Raw genomic sequence first — 23,081 nt, 5'->3', positions numbered from 1 at the left:
TTTGCGAAACATCATTGTCTTCATATATCTAGCAGACATTAATCACCTAAAGGAATAGTCCAAATAGAGTGTACCCTAGAGCAAAGAATTAAGTTACTTTCAAGCTTCGTGAACTATAGTAAATACCTATCAACTACAAGTCCATGTGCACTAATTCCTCATTCAATGTACTCTAACACAACAAATTCAAAATCCTCAAGGTTCAAAAACTCTACAAACAACATAGCGACTACAAATCGCGAGTTTGTTTTACTCCTAATCATATACACTAGCACAATCCTTAAAGCTTCCAGTTCAAAGTCAACATGTGTGTGTGCTTTATTCCCCGCAAAACTAACCTCTCCACTTGCTTCCTCATGTTCACCATTTCCATTTCCAACACTCGTCCCAACACAAGATAAAAAGGAGGTAAACTAACCAAACTCAACATACCTAAATCCTATGCTAACCACTAAACCCTAAACTAACCAAACTCAACATACTTAAATCATGCTCATTCACGATATCGTCCGTCCGCAATGAACTTGCACGGGTCAAATTGTATGCCTCCATGAACTCGTTACAGGCATCGTCCGAATCGCATGATCCCACCCAATTGCAGGGCCTTGATTGAGCAAGCTTTAGAAAATTTCATCGACGACGGGTGTTTAAAAAATTAAAACAAAAACTACATTAGTATATACATTTACATTTATAAAATACCAAAACAAAACAAAACAAAAATTAACGCCAGTAAGATATTAACTCACCGTGATTATGATATGGAAGACTCAGTAGGGAGTAGTGACTAAGATGATCGGGGTTTATCATTCTCATATGACTATTGTTTTCGTTCATGTATCTACTAACACACTCCCATGGATAAGGCGAATGGGTCCTCGTTGTTCAAGTTGAATCAAGTGATTCGCCATTTACTCCATGGGAAGATGCAATATTAAATTTCACATCATACCCGCATCCGAAGTAGTTCACGTCGAGGTCTTTGGTCTTGGGGATCCGGGGTACAAACCGCATATGACCCGACGACAACCGAGAAACATTGATCTTTGCCGACATTATCAAGAAAGCATATAAATCCCTTGAAAAAATGCTATTTCATCCACCGGCGTGTAGCTCGGACTTGCACATAGGGATACCATTCAACCCTCGAAATAGCATATGATCGAGGGAAATTAATCATTAACCACATACTAATAATATCAATTAATAAATAAAACTATTTACATACAAAAATGCTTACATCTGTACCGTCATATTATCAATGGTGGCTCGGGTATGCTTCAATGCATTGCCATTATCATAAAAAGATTGAGAATCGAGTACCTACGAGCACGGCACATGCTTCAACTGATAGTCCTCATTTGGGTATGGCCCTCGACCCCAGGAAGTACTTCATAAATCTATGCCTACATTAATATGAGACACCCGGTTAATATTGTAATAGATAGATAAAATTGACATTGAAAAGAAAAACAAAAACTAATACAGGGAGAGTGAAATAGCACGAAACACCAATTTTGCAGCAACATGGCGGTCAGTCGAAAGACTGGCCACAAGTAAGCCCGGTACGCGACCGCTCCATAGCGTAGTCTCGATCTCGGCAAATTCGGCGATCTCCCGGATAACAAGCGAACTGCGGTTCGGGGCGATGTCGGTGGTACATCAAAAATAATAGATAAGCTCTCGACAAACTGCACCTCTTTTGGGTTGGCCCTTCTTCGCAACAACCCAGATTTTCATCACGTAAAATCTTCTGTCATTTACCAAATTTGAGACATTGGTACCGAGTTGAAGAACACTATTTCTTTTTAAGATAGGATTGTTGATTTTGAGAGAAGATGGTGTACAATCATTGAGAAGTATGAGTTGTCTGAAAATCCTTGGTTGAGAGATATATTCAATGCGGAGAAATGGGTTCCTTGTTATCTCGGTGGCACCTTTTGTCGGTATGCACACGATCGGTCGAAGTGAATCGATGAATGCTCATTATGACCGGTTTGTCAATTCGACGACTCTGCTTATGCAGTTTGTACATGGTAATGAGAAGTCTTTGGCTTTGCTTGCTAGGAAAGAAAGAGATTCGATTACCGCGACCGAAAGCATAGTTCACGGATTGTTGCTAACGATGCTTTCATCCTTATGCATGCGGAGGTCTATAACGATCTCAATATTCAATAAATTTAAAAGAGCAACTAGAAAAGGCAAAGATGGAGTACAAAATTGATGGGAACAAATTGGCGTATGGAACCGAAGCTACATGGTGAAATGGAGAGACCGGAAGAATTCAGTTTGGAGAGTGAGTTTCGATAGAGGAACCTTAGAGGGAGATCTGAATGCAAGTACTTTCAGTTTATGGGTTTGCTTTGTGGTCATATCTTAAAGGTTTTTATGCTTACGAGATTGAAGAGATTCCAAACCATTTTAGATTGACGCTGTGGATGCAAAAAGTCTAACACTTATAGCGGAGTTTGATAATCGGATTTGTGGTCGGGAATGTCTCAAATGAACCTTTGAGAGTGGCTCATTCTATCAAGGTTGCTTCTCCAAGTGGCTTTACGATGCCGTCATACTTTTGAGGGTTATTCATATTTTATTGAAAAGATTGGTGAAATGGCTATTGAAATTTCAAAGTTTAATGAGACTTCCTACAAAGGACGCGAGGTTCGAGAGCCTCGATTCGCGAGCCTTCGATACCTTCGGTTAATACATCACAGGTTTTATTTGAATGTTTAATTTGATATAAATTTAGTGTTTAATTCGTGTTTAATTTGATATAAATATTTATTTTAATTCGGTCTTTATTTCAGCTATTGATTTTGAATCCCAACATTTCTCAAACAAAAAGGGAGGGGGAAGAAGAAAGCGGATAGATGGAAATCCCCAAAGAGATAGCCCTAAACAATTCAGGAAGAAAGTGTCACGGATGTGGGACAGATTGCTAACCATGACTTCGAGAAATTGTCCGGAGAAAAATAATCGTGTCATCCGTTTGTAAGTATAGATTTATTCAAAACTCTTTGATTCTAAATGTTCACTAGTTCTAATGATTTTTTTTATCAAGCTTGGCGTCATGGACTTCATTGATGTCCGGACTTGTTAAGAGTGGTTTAGATATGGCAGCCTTGTTAGAGTTTTTATCAAGTGTTGTTAAGTTGAACTATAATGGGGTTGTGTTCCATTGCATCATTATGTCCATTGGATAGTATCTAATGTTGTCTGCGCTAGCTAGGCTCTAGATAGGAAACATCATAATGATAGACCGGTGCTTTTTTTGATAACTTCTTTCTCCCTTTTTATTTTCAAATTTTAATATTGCTGGTTTAGGTTACATTTGGGGAGTTTAATTAGACTGAGTTCTAATCTCATTGATATTGTAGAAAAGAGAAGTATGGCTCAAGGAGAAATGGAGAATCGGAGGCAAAGCTTTGCTTTAGGTAAAAATACGCCTACTTCATCTTGCGTTTCCAGCCCCAAACCGACTTTGCATCAATCGATCTTGATCTTTTCATCATTCTCTGCGGTTATGTTTACATTTTCTATAGTTCCACAAGATGCCACAAAGATTACCGCCACCTTGACTATGCATCATTCAAGAAAGTCCAAAATTGAGTTATTAGCTATAACGGGAGAAATTGTCGTGAAAAGAGCGAGAGAAGAAGCGTAAGTGTTGAAAGAAGGTGGAGAAGTTGAAGAAGAGAGCTAAAACTTGGAGTGAAAGGCTTGAACAAGCCAAAGCTAGGTGCGTGCATGCTATACTTGTTGCTAATTCATTACGATGTGCTTAAATGTTGTAATACGAACAATAATATTTGGGATTGCATAAAGCATTTTGATGTGCTTATTATAAATGTTATCATTGTTACAATAAGTGCCCACTTGCAATTTTGTTCCGGTGAAGTTGATATGATGTATTGATGCGATACTATACCACCAATAATGCCAACGTTTGTCAACAACAAATTTACCTCAACTCATATGATCATCAATGAACATCAACACAAACAAACCAAACCGATAAATTGCCAAAACATCAACATCAACGATATGGACTTAGTAATGCGGCGATATCGTTTGGATTTGAATTTGATAAAAAAATGGCGTTCTGTTTGGACTTTGTCCCAAACGGCATATAAGTTAAACCGTTTGGACTAAGTCCAAACGGTTTACCATGCCGTTGGGACTAAGTCCAAACGGTGGCTATGCCGTTTGGGACAAAGTCCAAACAGACACTCCATTTTTTTTTGTAAGTTCAAAGTCCAAACGACATGGCCCGACCGCTTGGCTTAGTTCAACGGCATGGCCACACCATTTGGAACTAAGGCCAAGCGGTGCGTTATGATGCGTTTGGACTTTGAACTTGCAAAAAAATGGTGTGTCTGTTTGGACTTTGTCCCAAACGGCATGAACATCGTTTGGACTTAGTTCCAAACGGCATGGCCACACCGTTTGGGACTAAGTCCAAACGGTTTAACCATGCCGCCAGGGACAAAGTCCAAACAGACACGCCATTTTTGCAAGTTCAAAGTCCAACGGCATGGCCGAACCGTTTGGACTTTGTCCCAAACGGCATGGTTACACCGTTTGGCCTTAGTTCCAAACGGTGTATGCCATTTGGGACAAAGTCCAAACGGTGCGGCCATGCCGTTTGGGACAAAGTCCAAACGGAATACACGCCATTTTTGCAAGTTCAAAGTCCAAACGGCATGGCGGACCGTTTGGACTTTGTCCCAAATGGCATGGCCACACCGCTTGGCCTTAGTTCCAAACGGTGTGTCCATGCCGTTTGGGGACAAAGTCCAAACAGACACGCCATTTTTTTTGCAAGTTCAAAGTCCAAGCGGCATGGCGGGGTTTGGACTTTGTCCCAAACGGCATGGCCACACCGTTTGGCCTTAGTTCCAAATGGTGTGGCCATGCCGTTTGGGACAAAGTCCAAACGGTTCGCCATGCCGTTTGGGGACAAAGTCCAAACAGAACCGCCATTTTTTTGTGAAGTTCAAAGTCCAAACGGCATGGCCAGACCGTTTGGCCTTAGTCCCAAAAGGCATGGCCACACCGCTTGGAACTAAGGCCAAACGTGCCGCCATGCCGCTGGACTTTGAACTTGCAAAAAAATGGTGGTCTCTTTGACTTTGTCCCAAACGGCATGGCCGCACCGTTTGACTTTGTCCCAAACGGCATGGCTACACCGCTTTGGCCTTTATGGCTTTAGAAGTCTCGTGACCTCACGAAGTCTTCAAAGCTCGACTGCTCGAGCTCGAGACTCGTAGGTCATGAGCTTGCATCTGGAAACAGTGGCCATGCCGTTTGGGACTAAGTCCAAACGGTTTGGCCATGCCGTTTGGGACAAAGTCCAAACAGACACGCCATTTTTGACGCAAGTTCAAAGTCCAAACAGACACGCCATGCCGTTTGGGACAAAGTCTGAACAGACACGCCATTTTTTTTGCAAGTTCAAATCCAAACGATATGGCCACACCGTTTGGTGTGACCACACCGTTCAAGAGGCAAAAAAACAGATCTTTTGTGTTTTGGCAAAAACATTGCGTACTGCATTAGATTTTTGTGTTTTGGTAAATAACATTGGGATTTTTGTGTTCTGCATTAGAGATACTAATAGAGATAACATTGGGACATTAGAGATAACATTGGGACAATGTTCTGCATTAGATTATTAATAGAGATACTTCGATGTGACAAATTAAAATGCGCAAATTGTCGGAGAGCACAAGAAGAGCCATTGAATGGGTATAAACTGAGATCTAAGCAATGCACATACGCGCATCCCTGGTAAGTAGTATAACTGTTTACTCCACTGACAGCAGACATCCTATTAAAATCAATGCCTGCTAATAGCAGAAACATAACCAAAGGCAATGTGACATGAAATACATGAAACCCTAGGATCTTAGGTGAACATGAAAAGAATGACAAGTCCAAAGCAAGATCACTATCATTTCATATTTCAACAATGTGAAATACATTGTCTGAATTACATTGTCTGAATTACTGAACATAAAGCTATACATTGCCATGTGAAATACATTGTCTGAATTACTGAACATAAAGCTAAGTTGCTACATATCAACAACTTGCACTTACAAAAGAGTCCTAACATAACATTTTTTTACTACAAAGAGATTTCCAATCTAACTTTCTGACTTTATCTCCTTCCTGCAAAACAAAAAAAATTGAATAAACAGATCAGTCAAGCAAAGTTAAATCAAACTGCTTTATTAAGGTATGACAGAAAAACTAACCTCTCCACTTGCTTCCTCATGTTCACCATCTTCCGCCACCACCATTTGCCTAATTACCCCAATAAAACACATGAATCAAGATAAATAGTACCACATATGTCAAATCCAACACCAAATCTAGAAACCTCATTGACTGGAAAACTCTTGAACTTAAGTCATGATCAATCAAAAGAACAAAGAAAGACAAATGCCAATAAACACTCCCCGCATCATCTCAACTAACACAAACTGAAAAGTAAAGCAAAACCCGCATCATCTCAAATGCCAATAAACACTCCCCGCATCATCCCAACTAACACAAACTGAAAAGTAAAGCAAAACCAGCATCATCTCAAATGCCAATAAACACTCCCCGCATCATCTCAACTAACACAAACAAACCATTTCCATTTCCAACACTCGTCCCAACACAAGATAAAAGGAGGTAAACTAACCAAACTAACCACTAAACCCTAAACCCTAAACTAACCAAACTCAACATACCTAAATCCTATGCTCCTTCACGATATCGTCCATGAATGAACTTGCACCGGTCAAATTGTATGCCTCCATGAACTCGTTACTGTTGCATCCTCGGAATCGCTTGATCCACCCAATTGCAGGCCTTGATTGAAGCAAGCGAGAAATTTCATCGACATTTCACGGGTCTTTGTCAAAATTAAAACACAAAACTACATTAGTATATACATTTACATTTATAAAATACCAAAACAAAACAAAACAAAACAAAATTAACGTTGTAAGATATTAACTCACCGTGATTATGATATGGAAGACTCGTAGGGAGTAGTGACTAAGATAATCGGGGTTTATCATTCAATATGACTATTGTTTTCGTTATTCAACTCATGTATCTACTAACACACTCCCATGGATAAGACGGAATGGGTCCGCGTTGTTCAAGTTGAATCAAGTGATTACGCCAATTACTCCATGGGAAGACGCCAATATTAAATTTCACATCATACCAAGGCCCGAAGTAGTTCGCCGAGGTCTTTGGTTTTGGGGGATCTAAGGGGTACAAACTGCATATGACCCAATCGACGACGACAACCCTCGCAACATTGTAATTTTCGACATTATCAAGAAAGCATATAAATCCCTTTGAAAAATGCTATTTCATCCACCGGCCGTAGCTCCTGGACTTCAACATAGGGATACCATTTAACCTTGTCAAATAGCATATGATCGAGGAAATTAATCATTAATCACATACTAATAATATTAATTAATAAATAAAACTATTTACATACAAAAATGCTTACATCGGTACAAGTCATATTATCAATGGTGGCTCGGGTATACTTCAATGCAGCTGTTGTGCTAGCATAAAAAGACTGAGTAACTGAGTACCTATTAGCACGGGACATGCTCAAATGATAGTCCTCATTTGGGTATGGCCTGAACACTGGGAAGTACTCATAAATCCATGCCTACATTAATATAGACACCGAGTTAATATTGTAATAGATAGATAAAATTGACATTGAAAAGAAAAACAAAAAAACTAATACCTGTAGGAGAGTGAAATAGCCTGAAACACCCTTCACCTTGGCACTTGTGGCGTCCCAAGACCACCGTGACCAAGTAAGCCAGTAAGGCTGCACCCCACGCGTAGTCTCTGATCTCGGCAAATTTCGAAAGCAGTCTCAGATAACAAACGGGAACTGCAGTTCCAGACGTGTCGGTGAAGGCGGTACATCCAAAGAAAAATAACAGATAAGCTCTCACAGCAAACTGCACCTCTTTTTGGGTTGACGCCTTCTTCACAACAACCCCATTTTCATCACGTAAATCTTCATCTCTTACCTTCCCAAAGAAATCGCTTCATCAAGAAATCCATCCTAACTTTGGAAGTGAACTTATTGGATTTCATCTCCGCTATCTATCTTATCCACGGGTATGCCAAGATTTTTGTGGAGAAGTCTTTTTAATTTCCAAGGTCAAATCGGTGTCCCCACCAATGCTTTGCCTCGATCGAACTCCTAAGAGTTGGGAAACATCGTCCAACGTGATTGTCATCTAAGCCCACGGTATATGAAACGTGTTGGTCTCGGATGCCACCTCTCCACAAACGCGAGACCAACCACGGGATCCTGATGCTGTATACACCTAAGACCCGAGCACATAAGCCGTCCTTTGAAGCTCCACGCGTGAAAAGTAGAAACGATCCTGAACACTTTCCTCGATATCCCATTGTACCAACTTGTTGAGGTGCCCATGGCACTTCAACACCCCTCGCTCCGCCTAAAACAACAAAAACTTAGTATTAATGTATGCACAAGTTTCGTAATACAAAATTTAAATACTAATAGACACTATATGATAATATTACCTGCCCCTCCCAAACATCGTGAGCCACGTGCACTGCATAGTCATACAATAGATGTGACACACAAGGGCCACCTCCATAAACACCTCTCTTGAACTCCAAGTCATTGTTAGACTTTCTCACAATATTCACGGAGGTACAGTACATGGACTTCCTCGTCATCCTCCTCCTCATCCGCCCCTCCGCGCCCTCTTCCTCCTCGTCGGTCTCTTCCGCATCATCAACACCCTCTTCTTCACTATCGGCCATGACTTAGAACTACACTCTTCCCACGATCCATATTTACGTCATGGTCATCTACATCTACATCTACATCTACATCTAAATCTACATCTACATCTACATCTACATCACTCATCTCTGTCCCCTTTCTTCTCTTTTGATTTCCTAACTCTACACCACTTACAACATTATTGGGATCATCCGCTTTCCGATCCCCTCTACGAACTGATGCCGAAGTGGTTGTTCTCCTTCCTCTCTTTTTCTCGGGCTCCTCATCGCGTAATCCCAACTACTACTCCCCCCACCTAACAACTTCTTAGCACCCGCGGAAAACACTTTTTGCTGCATTCTTCACATTCAGATTCTTTGTTTGAGGCATTGCTACAAAATAAATAGGAGTTAAAAATAAGACATTCAACTAATTCAAATTGTTGCAATACCAACGTGAAAAAAAGAACGAAATAAATATGTGTGCATGCCAATCTATATCTAAGGTGTGCATGTATCTAGGCAAACTATACTCCTCTATTAAATCCCCTCCACACACTAACAAAAAAAAACCCCAATCTAATTCAAGCATCTTGAAATCGACTAGGAAAACTTTGCGAGAACGACTCATGTAAAACTTTAAAGCCGCCATGGAGATAATGAACATCGAAAAAGAAGCACATTTGTAAAACGAAAATAGTCAACGCGCGCATAAGAAAAGACAATATAAGACATGCGATTCGAAAAACTAGCAAGTCGCAACCTCTTTTAGTTTGTACGCGTGTGAGTTGAAATTTTACAACATCTAAACTTAAAAAGAATTTCTTAGGCCATAAGCTTTTATTAAGGGGTGGGACTTTTTCAAAGCCTTTAAAGCTTTGTGGAATCACTGCTTGCTAGCAATCAAGGTATGTCATCAAGCATCAATAAACCAACTTTGAAAGCCTCATACGAGTTAAGTTATTTCTTTGAAAGCCCCCTAATCACTTGAGATGTTTGGGGGTGCCCTTATAATAGAATTCTAAACCAGCGTGGGCGCTTTTGATCAATAGGAAGAGGATCACTCCGCCATGGTGAACGTAACTCTTGGCAACTTCCATCTCCGCCGTAGCAAATGACCTTCCAAGACAAGATAAGAAATAGGGTCCGGCCAACATCGCCATTCCTCTTAATTCGAATGGGACTATACTTGGTCATTGTCATTACAAAATCCGGATGGATGGAACATTTGTCTACCCCCGACTCATAAGCGAAAGTGATAAATGTTAAAGCGAATCTCAGATTCCTAGATAACATAGGCATAAATAGGCGTTGACTCGATCTAAGAAGCATGGCGACGGTCGAGCTTCTCTCTCAACACGGTAACAACCGGCCTCGCCCGCCTATAGTGACACCCTTATGATACTACCTTGAATGAGAAACCCGGGGCTATTTGAATCTGAAAGCACTTTCAGATTAGCTACTTGCCTCGGGTTTCACTATCGAGCTATCAAAAGAAAAAGTAGATCATACTCTTAGACGTTCGCCCTCCCTCTAGATAGAGGAGGGACCTCGCTTCACTCCCCTTAGAGAACTGCAAGCTAGTTACGGAGTGAGGCTACATCCTACTTCCCAAAAGGGAAAGCCCAATCTAATACATTCTTGTCTTTCCTTATCCTGTTATAAACTTAAAAAAGAGAAACTACAAAGAAACTCAAGGAAGTTAATCTAAGTACTACAACTCACTAGGAACATCCATTTAAGAAGAATAACCACCTTAGAGAGCTTACAGCAATAACTAATGTGAGGAAAGAAGAAAGCGAAAATCCATAGGAAGATAGGTTGCATCTCCTTCTAGAATAGATGCAAGAAGGAAATGAAGCTAGATTACTACACGCACTATGGGGAAGATAGAGAGATTCTCCTTCCCTATAGTCTCTCTATATAGTTTTGTAGTTGTTCAAGTGTGTCAAAACCCATCCTCCCACATCCTTTGCATAAATTTAACTTACTACAAAACTTCGAATTTTTCAAATCACCCACAGATTAAAACCCTCAGCTTTGCAATGATTTTTTTTTTTAAACTTATTTTAGGGTTAGACAGACCATGACCATCATTAAAATCTAACATATATCTTGCCTTCTTTGTCCTCCATTACATATTGAGCACAAGACTAGCTAAAGCAACTCTGCTAGTCTCTCTATATACATGGGTAAACTGAATTTGGTAATGTCATTTAAGTTCAGACACACATTGATAGCAATGGGAGTGGACAACAAAATTCTGAATGGAAACACATTGGGGAGAGATATAAAAAACAGGACAAAAAAACCCATCAAAGCTAGCTTGAAACAAAGATATGACCACTAGATCTACAATTCAGTAGAACATCAAAATTGCTAAATTATTTGAAACATCAATTTTTTATAAACACAAAGATGAATCCTAACTTAACAAGGTCTAACCACAAAATCAGAATGGACGTAATAGTAGCACACTTATTGGATCCATAAAAAATTGCAAAATGCATTATATAAAATTGCTTGCATACCCTTTCTTACTTCTTTTCCTTTCTTACGCTCTTCGATAGCTGCAATCTTGGATTACAGGAAGAACCAGATGGCTACATCTAATAGGTTAGAATCTATCCTAGCTTCCTATAAACCTACCTATAGGAGGAAGATCTTGCTCTCTCCTAGGGTGAGGAAGCGGGGAAGAAGTCTGTCAACAAGAAGAGATTCGATCCTTCATGCTTTAGCTACGAGGACTGCGCTGGCCAACCAATTCTACAAGGACTGCGCCCTATCTCAATCAAGATTTATATCTCCAAGGAGGAGCCTACTAGGCCCTTCACTCCTGAATGGGTATAGAGATGTCTTCAACAAAGTATGTCCCCCTAAAGATCGACTTTCTGCACCTACCCGCCCCCGCCTAAATTAGATATAAGTTCGGCACGGGTTGGGGTAAAGCTAAGCCAAACTACCACCTACCCCTCGCGAGGGATGTTGTGAGAGGTAGTACCCCTTCTTGGCCGAGAGCGTACATAAATGATGTGGTCCCCGGATTACGAATATTAGTAACAAGAGATTGGTCTTTTGTAGTGTGATGAGTAACTATAGAGATCGAGGTTGAGATCAAATCACATACTGTTTTACTAAGGCTTGGCGCTTCGACCGAGTAAGACAGCTCTTTCCCTCTTTTGTTTTCATCCCCGCATGCCGGGTATGTGCCGCAAGACCCAAAAAAGCGAATATAATCCTCATCAAGTTCCCTGGGGACTCTCTCTTTACTTGTAGTTCGTAACTTTAAGGCAACGACAACTGCTTCGGTGTAAGCACCAGTTCTAACTGTGACTTAGAATCAGACCTTGGTTACGTTTTTTGGAATTTTTGTACTTAAATCATACAAAAATGGGGTTTATTCAACAATTTTGAGTATATATGCCACTGTTTCTAGATGCAAGCTCATGACCTACGAGTCTCGAGCTCGAGCAGTCGAGCTTCACTCGAGCTCGTTTTGTAAAATGAGTCGAGCTCGAGCTAATTATAATTCAAATCGAGTCGAGTTTGAGCACAAAGTGGAGCTCGACATTGAGTTTGACCTCGGCTCGAACTCGACTCGAAAACTCACGAGCCGAATCTGAGCATGCCAATACTCGGCCCGCTCGACTCGATGACCACCCCTAATCAAAGGGGAACAACTGTCGATACTCGATCTTAAGTCTCTAACTCAAAAACTAAATTGAATCAAACATAACATTATATATATAAAAAAAAAAAAAAAGATAGAAAGATATAACAGTTACCTGAAACAGAGCTATATATTTATTTTGAATCAAGCAAGCAGTATTTACTCCAGTCGATATGGCCTCAAATAAAAATCTAGTGATACACATACACACACAAAAGAGAAAAAGGAAACTGAATAACTCTTCTATTAATTAGTGTATTTAGCTACAAACTTTGGAAAACTCAATTTTCTGCACTTTGTTGCTAAATAGTGGGATATTATGTATCAAGATTGTATTGTGTGGATAAGATTTTTGGGGTGTTTCCTTAGTTGGATCTGCTATTGGATTTCTCTTGTTCTCTATGTGTGAGTTACCTAAATCTACTTTGCTTAACAAACGTTTTTTTACTAATAATGTACTAACATAAAAGAATGAGTGTTTACATTTGGTGTGTGAAAAGGATGCTTGTTCTATGATATCCTTCCTTTGCCATGAATGCCGACCTATAAACTGTCGGTCGCGCTTTGCTAGAATGCTACCCTACATTACTGAAAATATCCCAAATAAATAATATATGTGATGTCGAATTAGTGCTCAAGTGGTGTCTTGTCATCTTTTCACCTTTGATCGATCTGTATGAACTCTATGTTGAATTTGGTATCGTTTCTACATTTCTCTTGATCGATCTTTGTTGGAAGATTTAGACTTTGGATTCGGTTAGCTTTTTGAGAAATATTTCGAATAAGGTTTGTGACTTTGTACAACTTAAAGATTTAATTTAGTTGGTGAGATCGGTACCATAAACTAGTAATCGATGAGAATTTGAAGAGTAGTAACCCGATTAGTTACCTTTGAGAGTTTATCCGACGTTGAAGTGTTCGATTTACTATGTATTGGTGCTGATCGGTTAACTGAAACACAATAAGCATCTAAGTATATTGGTTGTATATAAAGCACAGACGCTTTGGCTTGATTCAGGACAATGAATTGGTCATTAGTTCACATAAGGGTTTGTTGTACTTTCGTAGTACCTAGCTTTATTCACCGCTCCTGAAGGAAGTACGCCCAAGTAGCAGGATTGACTCCTCGCGATAAGCCAAAGTGATGACGAAACATTCAATCGAAAGTCCAAGATATAGCCCAAATAAGTCTAATTTGGATTGGTAGTCCAGTTTGACAACATACGACAAAATGATCATAACTTTCTCTAGAAACCTTTGTTTTGCTTAACCGTAAATTTGGTTGGAAACTAGACTTCATGAGCTTTCTAGTGGTGTGTGTTATGTATGGAGAAACGTCCTGTTCAGATTCAAGTTTGACTTTGAACTTAGAAGAAAAATCAGGAATAGTTTTAATGCTTGTCTCTTAGCATCCTAAGTTTGTATTTAGCTATAAATTCTCTAAGACTTGTAATGGAAGTAGAGCAGTATTTGAATGAAGATATAGGACTTTTATTGAGAAGAAGTGGTTCTTCTTGGTGAAACAACTCTTATCTCTTTGGTGGATTCCATAGAGTGGTGAGTTCTAGTAACACAACTCTTATCCCTTTGGTGGATTTCCATAGGGCAGAAGTTCTTTGTTTTCTCTTAGTTTGTGCTTGTATTTACTTCCTATTACACCATTCTAAATGGTGTCACAAAGAGCTTGTCTAACTTCACTTCTCGGTTATCAACCCATTTATCCTTCCCGAGTTTGGTGAATGCAAAACTTCGATATCATTTGATGTGGATCTTCACGGAACGATATCTATATATATCTCTCTATACTTGCGAAAATATAAATTTTGTTATACTTCGAAATCTTGTGAAACTTGTGTTAGATGGATGACCACTAGCTAGGTTCAGCTTTTATTTTGGTTTTCATGCATTCTTAACTTCATTTTAAGAATGGGTGATATCAAATGAATGGGTGATATCAACAGGGGAAAGTACAAAATGGGTGTCTAGAATTCAAAAGAATTGAATCAAACATAACATTATATATAAAAAAAAAAAAGATAGAAAGATAGAACAGTTACCTGAAACAGAGCTATATATTTATTTTGAATCAAGCAAGCGATCTCGGTCGATATGGCCTCAAATAAAAATCTAGTGATATCAACAGGAGAGACAATAAGTTCATAAGTTCATTGTTTGATTTAATGATTTATTTATTTTGAACTTGGATAAACATAACATTGATGTCTCTATCTCCATTTCTATAAATCGAAAAAATTAAAAATATAAATAACTTAAACAGTCAAAAATCCCAATGTACATAAACAGTGTAAATAACTTAAACATCGAAACTCTGACAGAGTTCACCGAACTCTGACAGAGTTCAAAACTCTGACAGAGTTAACCAAATATGCTACTTCACCGAACTCAGACAGAATTTAGAACTCTGACAGAGTTCAAAACTCTAACAGAATTCACCGAACTCTGACAGAATTTAGAACTCTAACAGAGTTCAAAACTCTGACAGAATTCACCGAACTCTGACAGAATTCAAAACTCTGACAGAGTTCACCGAACTCTGACAGAATTTAGAACTCTGACAGAGTTCAAAACTCTGACAGAGTTCACCGAACTCTGACAGAATTTAGAACTCGACGAGTTCAAAACTCTGACGAAATTCACCGAACTCGACAGATTCCTCACCGAACTCGACAGAGTTCAAAACTCGACAGAATTCAAAACTCGGCGGTAATTCACCGAACTTCGACAGAATTTAGAACTTCGACAGATTTAAAACTTCGGCGAGTTCAAAACTCGACAAATTCAAACTTCGACAGAGTTCACCGAACTCGACAGAATTTAGAACTCGACAGAGTTCAAAACTCGACCGACAATTCAAAACTCGACAGAGTTCACCTAACTTCGCGAATTTAGAACTCGACAGAATTTAGAACTCGACAGAGTTCAAAACTCGGCAATTCAAAACTTCGGCCAAAAATTCACGAACTCCCAATTTTAGAACTCGACAAATTTAGAACTTCGGCGAAATTCACCTAACTCGACGAAATTCACCAACTCCGGCGAGTTCATCAAATATGCTAACACCTAATTAAACACATTTAGCTCCTTGAGCTAAGAAGCATAAGAGTAGCTACGCATTCTTGGCCAGCTTAAAACGACTCTAAAGCTAATACAAATAGGGGTGGTGTCGGTATTCAAGGATATTGGATAGGTTAGTTGTTGCTTCTAGTCATATTGCATTTGGATCTTCCAAATAATACAAACAAAATGCTTTCGAATCCAATATTTCTATCGGTTATTAGTTGTTGCTTCTAGTCATATGACATAGATGCAAGTTAAATCACATCCACTTCATAAGCAAATTTTCATTCTTAAAACAAAAAAGAATATTACTGGTTTAATTTTATTACGAATAAGGTTCAGTTTAATATAAGTTAAAGATATATGAAATGCTATCAGAAAAAGGAAGTATCAGTACCGCTTCTATCCTTTTGATTTCAACGCGAGCGTATTGAGCCACCAAATATACGGCAAAACAAAAATAACCTTTTTAGAACCTAACAACATAAACGGAAAACATTTCTTAAATTAGATGTGGTGAATTAGACCAGTAAGTTCACATACCCAGTGAAGGCATGCAGCAAAAGAAGAGTCGCACGAGATGGAAATCAAATCTGACAAAGCAATATATGTATTCTTGCTTGCTTGAATACCACCACAACACCAAAGATTAATAACCGGTACTAAACAAATCCACGACCAAACCTTAATAACAATTCCGGGGTGGAAAGCTTAAGGAACTGATTTATATTTGTAGATCTGGTTTTTTTTCTTTTGTTTTTGAGAAGATGAGATGTAACGACACTCCAAAAGCAAAGTCAGGTTGGTTGTTTTTGTAGATCCCTCAGATTAGTCGATCCCTCTCTTTTTTTGGTAGATCTGTTTTTTTTTTTTTTTGAGAAGATGAGAAAGAAAAGACGTTTTTACCCCCACTTGATTGGTTAGAATTTGAAGTGTTAGATCATGAGATCTTGAGGTGGATCCGACGGCTCAAGAGGAGAGTGAGATAAGGGTGGCACTCTAAGAGTGGCACCCTAGACAAACCGAACCAGATATATATATATATATATATATATATATATATATATATATATATATATATCTTATATCTTATATATAATGGGAAAATCTTATATATAATGGGAAAACTAGCCGCCGTTTATTAGTTTCCGTATCCTTGGTTTTAACCCAATCTTTTAAATTAAAAGGGTACCCAAAAGTTTCACCTACAAAATTTTCTACAGTTTACGTTTGAAGGATAAATTTGTAATTTAAAATATTTCCAGAACTATAAAACTCAACGACTTCCCAATTAAAACATTTAAGACACCGTTTCGCGGTTTCCAATTAAAAAAAAGTAAATCGTTCGTTCCTCTTCTCCTTTCCCCGTTCTGATATTCCCAAACACTTTGCCAACCAAACAAAACATAAATTTAAACCCTGTTTTCATTTTACCAAATCACAATTTCCATCCAATTTCTTCAATTCTTTCCAATTCTCTGTTCTTGATATTCCCAATTAAAAACAGTTAAGTTTGAGAGTTCAAATCCAATGAAACATAAATTTAAACCCTGTTTTCATTTTCAGAATCAAAGGTAATACTTTCTTTTATTTTCGTTTCAAACGAGCGGTTCTCACTTTCTATATTTTCTACAGTGAAACTCGCTGGAATTTTCATTTTTGAAGACTTACAACATCCCAATTTTGAAAGTAGAGTCTTTGAAGACTCCATGTTTAGTTTATTTTTCATCCAGGTATGCCCTCTTATCCATTCTTATCATAAAGAGGCAACTCCCACTCCCAATTTCCGAGATATAGTTCGACCACCCTCAATATTTGTTTCTCATTGTTACGACTTACGACTAAGAAGATCTTCTACCAAATCTTCAAATAACAAACTTCTGGAATTTTGGTTCCCAACTTTCTCTTCCTAATTCAAAGGTTCCGTCTCCTTCTCATAATCTCTTTTCATTTTTATGTGGGCAGATTTGTAATGAATATATAGTAGTTGTTTTGTTCCCCAATTTTGCAATCGTTATATCATTGTTTGTACAACTACTTATTCTTAATTAATCTTAACTTGCCAATTTGTTTTTTCTCCTCCGATAATTGATGAACTTTAATAACTTTTGGTAATGATTTTATGTAGATGTGCAATCTCTTACCTTTTTTCCTTTTCCATTTGTCCTTTACTTAATCATGAATTGTTTGATTAAATGCTTATTTGGTGTTTATGTCTTCTCCTCGTCATTCAATTTTTAGGGTCATCAATGCTTGCGTTAACATATATGATTTTTTGTCATTTTATTCCCCCTATATTCTTAAAGAGTGGATAATTTGCTATTTCATTTATTGCAGTACTGATCGATCATTAGCCAATGATAATATGGTTAAATTGTCTTCTTCCTTATCATTTTATTCAGTTTAATGACGCTTTGAGTTTGTGTGTAATTTGGACAACAGAGGATGCCAGGTGCTGAAAGACTTCTTACAAGAAATCACCAATGGATTCCCATTGGATTAGAGATAGAAATCGCTATCATAGCCATTTAAACCAAACTGAAGGTATACTTTTCACATTAAATTGTTATTTTGGATTTTTATCAATGGGCTTCAATACTTCGTTTGCCATAAAAATTTAGTATTGTTTCTTCTTATGTCGTCTGATTTCATGTGAGGGAGTAACTAACTTATGGCTATTTGACATACTTTTTTCTGAACGATCAGAATTTTTATCTGGTGTAATTGTTAAGAGAGATGACTAAGAGTGAAGATTCTGGTAGTCCTGGATGGAGTGCTGCATATTTGATGCGGACTCACCGAGGATGTTATGAAATCTGTTGCGGCGGTAGCTACCGCTTCTGCTGCTGCTCCCCCGTTCCCCGTTCTTCTTTGTATTTTCAATTAAAGATGACAATAGCCAATTTCAGAAATTTCAACGCCAGTTCACAAGGGTATTAAAAGGCTCCTCACCTCCTGCTTTCGAAGTCAAGAAAGCGGCATATAATCCCAAAGTTTTGACTAGCCTGAAGCGTCAGTGGGCATGGTTTCAGTTGCATGCCATGGTATGCTAATCTCTTTCTTTGTTCTTCTTTAGTTATTCTACTTCTCATCTTCTCGGATTGTTATTTTTGTATTCCTTGATTTGATGTTCTCAACTACGTCTTATCTGCCTGTAGATGCGAAGAAACAGATTCAAGCTTTTGCCTCTCAGCGATGCTTTGAACAAGTAAGTGTAGTCAGAGCATTCAAGAACAGCGATAGCTATGTAGTCAGAGCTCTTTGTCTTGAAAAGTTGGTTTAGCTTCAAGAATCGTAGCTGTAGCTGTAGCTGTCGAAGACTCCCCTCTTAGGCATCACATGATACCGCATGCCGGGCTAGGTTCGGCTACAACATCTATCTCAGTCAACTTGGAGTTAAGGCTCGATCTGTCTTCGTTGGGTTTTAAGTTTCGGGCGGAAATGGACACCTAAATTATTCCGAACAGTCTCCTCTCGAGCTGAAGACTAACCATACCTTGCTAACTATTTGGTTGCAAAGGTATCAACTACCCACTCTTCTCTATATTGTCTCTTCATATTCTTTTTAAAACTTATCAACTTCTGATCTCAGTTGAGTGTTTTCATTTCCTTTATTGATTGCGTTTTTTTTTGGTTTATTCTGTTATGGTCCCGCGGTAGCGTATAATGCAATTCTAAGGATGATTTTTCTTCTTCCCCAAAATTATCATTCCAATGTATTTTTTTAATTAAGGTTGATGATTCTCGATTCTCATGGTGTTAATATGATGTAGAATGGAGTTAATATTATATTTCCTCTATGTTTATTGAGAACTTTTACTTTTTTTTTTAAGTCTGCAATTTTCCAACAGGAAAACTAGGTTTGATTTTGTTACAAAGCCTAATTTTCAATTTTTTTGTTTGATTTCAGTTTTTTGTTTTATTTTGGATTAAAGTTTTTTTTTTAACAGTTATTAGTAAACAATAGAAGTGTACGATTCTGCTCTACGAGACATTGTCTCGGTTTTAAAAGTTTTGGAACAAAGTTAAAACTCAACGAAAGCTAGCAAATCTTTTGTGCGATTATGTACTGATCTTCTCTATCTCTTTAAGGTAATGTTGTTTTAGTGTTTTCTTACGGTAAGTTGGGTTTTAATTCCTTAGATGTCATTGATTTGAAAAGTGTGATTGGTTTCGGTAATTGTCTCCCTCTTTCTAAGTTCGAAGAATATAGGAAAATTTCTTTGTATTTCTTCTACAAGTTATCCCAACCTTTTTCTTCGTTCTCAATTTTTTATTTCGTGACTGCTTTCACAGCCATGAAGAGTTCAAAGCGGCAACGGATAGGAGGATTAAACAGTACCAGGCCCGCGTTAAATATGGATTATTGGCTTAAACTCGAGGAGAAACATGGTTCTTTATTACGGATTCATCACGAGGATAAAGTATTAGTTAAATATGAATTTGATCAGATTATTGACGACATTAATAAGCAGCTTGAGTTCGTCAGCAGAGCAAGTAGGAAAGAGGTGGATGGGCTTTTGGAAGACGAGGTTTCTATGTGCATGCTGTTTCAGCTTATCCACGCTTTGAAAATCGTTACACACACAAATATATATAATCTATCTAACACAAATTTACATATAGTGATGCATATCAACATGAAAATGAACCTTTAAGCTTTTCTTACCAAACTATTGTCTTCAAAACCTATGGCTTTAGAATTACATTGTTGGTTGAATGTATAGCTCAGGAATCTAAGTTTACCTTATTTTGTTTGTCCTTAGATCGTCACGGCTTACTTTCCAATTTGTGTTGCTTTTACTAATAATGCCTTCTTTTTTTCCACTTCTAACTAAAAATGTTTTTGTTGAAGGAGTGGAATAAGGACATTTAAAATGGAATATCTCGAGAGCCTCAGCATTTCAATTCGGAGCTCATTTCTTATTTGAAAATGGCGTATTAGTGTGCCAATTTTAAAAAGGTGGAGCAGATATTAAAAAAGGTAGATGATTCTGAAAAAAAGTTGGAATTGTGTAAGACTGAACTTTCTGATTTGTCAATGGTGCTTGAAGAGAAGAAGAAAAGTGATGCTGAGGTGGAGGATAAGCTTGGTCAGTTGGAGTGTGATAAGATTGCTATTGAAATTCTGGTGGAGAAATATAAGACCATCTGTGATGAGCTGATAGAAAAGGTAGACCGTTTAGAAGATGATTTGGGAATGTGTAGGGGTAAAAGTTCTGAATTGATGATCGCTCTTGAAGACAAGAAGAAAGTGAGTATTGAATTCGAGGATAAGCTTTGTAAGTTGGAGGGTGATAAAGTTGCACATGAAAATGAGCTCAAGGAGTATAAGATAGTATGTGAAAAACTTAAAGAAAAAGTAGCCCATATGGAAGAAGATTCAAAGATGGTGACAGAGAGAATCAATTTTATGGCGAAAGATTTGCAAATTTACAACGATAGATTTCGTTAATTGCTTATTGTACTAGAAGACAAGAAAGAGATGATTATATTGCAGGATATATTACATAAGGTGGAAATTCTTACGGATAATGCTGAAAGGCATCTCTGGCAGTATATGAATATTTGCTATGAGCTCAAAAGAAAGGTTGCCCAGAATGAAGAAGAACTTAAGGTTGTTTATGAACGAGAGGATGGATACGCATCAATTTGCTTGGAAATGTTGGAAAGTGCATAAAGCAAAACAATATGAGTTGTCGATTACGCTTGAAGAGAAAGAGAAAGAGTGTATTGCATTGAAGGATAAGCTTGGTATGTATGAAAATGATAAGATTGTTACTCAAAATGAGCTCAGGGAGTACAAGGTGATCTGTGACGTGCTAAAAGAGAAACTAACCCGCGTAGAAGAAAGTTGTAAGATTGTTTATGAACGTTTATGAACAAGAGAGGACTGCGATGGGGAGAATCAAAATTTTGTCAGGTGAACTTGAGAAATCCAACAAGGATCAAGAAGAGAAACTCACTAAACTAAATGAAGAGAATGCAGTTCTGAAATGTGAGAAAAGAAAAGCTGAGGATGAGCTAGAAGCACAAAACGAAAGGTACAAACCTGTTGGAAACCGTGAGAAGATGTTGGAGCCAAACTTCAGAGATAATCTCAGCCAAGGCTATTTTGGAAGTAGGAGTTCAAGATTCCCACGACAAGGGGGAGAAATCTGAGAATAGAAAAAGAGCTTCCTTGAGAAGTGATGGAAGGGAAGTTGATTCTATTTGTTCTTCTCCAGTCGATGGAAGTTATCGTAAGTTGGTGGTGAAGTTGAAGCTATTAAAAATATCGCAAGAATTTCTTAAACTACTCGTATGTTTCTTTTGACGACACTGCAAGTTTGAAAAACTAGCATGAAACGCGTTTGGTTAGGTGCAGAACCGTGGAAACTCTTGCCATACTCATTGTGTTGGGCCATTGCCTGTTTGGAAGAACTAGAACGATGTATTTTCAGGACACTTTGCCTTTTGCAAAAACATGAACTCGAACATTTTGATTTTGGTTGTGATAACACATATGGTTGGAATAACTCATTATCAATTTATCCCGGTGGTTCGGACCGCGAGACCTTCAAGATATGTTTATGCCAAATAACCTTAGCACGCAGTAGTTTGGTTGCAAAATGAACTTAGCACCGCCAAAAATCTCACCGATTTGTATGTGCTAATTGAATTTAGCTGCTCTTTTCACCGTCAATGCAAATGTGAAAATTGTGCACTAAAATAATAATGAAAGTGCTAGGTTGTTATGTTTTCCTTTTAATATCAGAGTGCATCATTGATTATTCTGTCACTTTCTCACTTGGTTTATGTACATGAACCTGGTATGGTATGCTTTACTGTTTTATTGTTTATGAAGGTAATAAAGAAGTGAAATACAAGCCCTACTGCCTACTGGTGCCCCAAGCAATGTTATTCAAAAGGAGAAAAATATTAATGGATCACGAGGTCAATAGTTTGCTACTAAGCTGTGTTTTTCTATTTAAGCATTCTAGGTGCCTGTCCTTGACTCCTTGGGAATGTCTACTAGATTGGCCTTTTTTGTTTTTGCTCTTTACATAAAGGGTAAATTGGTAAGTACGCTTCACCCTTTACATCAATTAAATTACAACCGAGAAAAACTCTGAACAGACATACTCTTTCCTTCGCTCCTTAAATCACAACGGAAGCAAATAACAGACATACCCTTTCCTTTCCTTCAATGCTTTCCTTCAAATCGATTGCCTGGTCGAGTTCAATGAGATTTCTACTAATGAGGTATATATATTCACCACGCACGCTGGTGGTTAACCATTTAGAAGGCCAAGGTGTTTGAATCAAGGGATAAAATTGCACTCATGTGAGGTAGGCTTAGGCTTGCTTAATAGATTTATAAATAAACAAATTTTTAAACATTGTTTCCTGTCCTTCTATTAGTGTGGTTATATTGATATGTTTTTTTCCACTGCCATTTGTATTCACTGATAGCTCAAATTTATTTTATTGTTCAAAATTTTCTATTATATCATTTTGACTTCCAATAGTTTCACTTACAAATATAATC

The 23,081-nt window shown here is 38.0% G+C and overlaps 1 protein-coding gene and 1 long non-coding RNA gene across 2 annotated transcripts in view; one reads left to right on the top strand and one right to left on the bottom strand.

Annotated features, from left to right (window-relative positions):
* LOC147512210 (uncharacterized) overlaps nt 1–23,081 on the top strand; it is an 87,103-nt gene that overhangs the window by 56,110 nt on the left and 7,912 nt on the right. The gene's annotated exons all lie outside the window — the stretch shown is intronic.
* Nucleotides 5,933–6,774, bottom strand: LOC147512211 (uncharacterized). Its single transcript, XR_015217150.1, has 3 exons — nt 6,744–6,774; nt 6,261–6,309; nt 5,933–6,174 (listed from the first exon to the last, which is right to left on the bottom strand). It is a non-coding gene; the product is annotated as an uncharacterized LOC147512211 (long non-coding RNA).

Source organism: Coptis chinensis, chromosome 3, assembly GCF_015680905.1.
Source record: "Coptis chinensis isolate HL-2020 chromosome 3, ASM1568090v1, whole genome shotgun sequence".
Taxonomy (NCBI): domain Eukaryota; kingdom Viridiplantae; phylum Streptophyta; class Magnoliopsida; order Ranunculales; family Ranunculaceae; genus Coptis; species Coptis chinensis.
The sequence above is the reverse complement of the archived record's forward strand: the minus strand, read 5'-3'. Positions and strand labels throughout refer to the sequence as shown.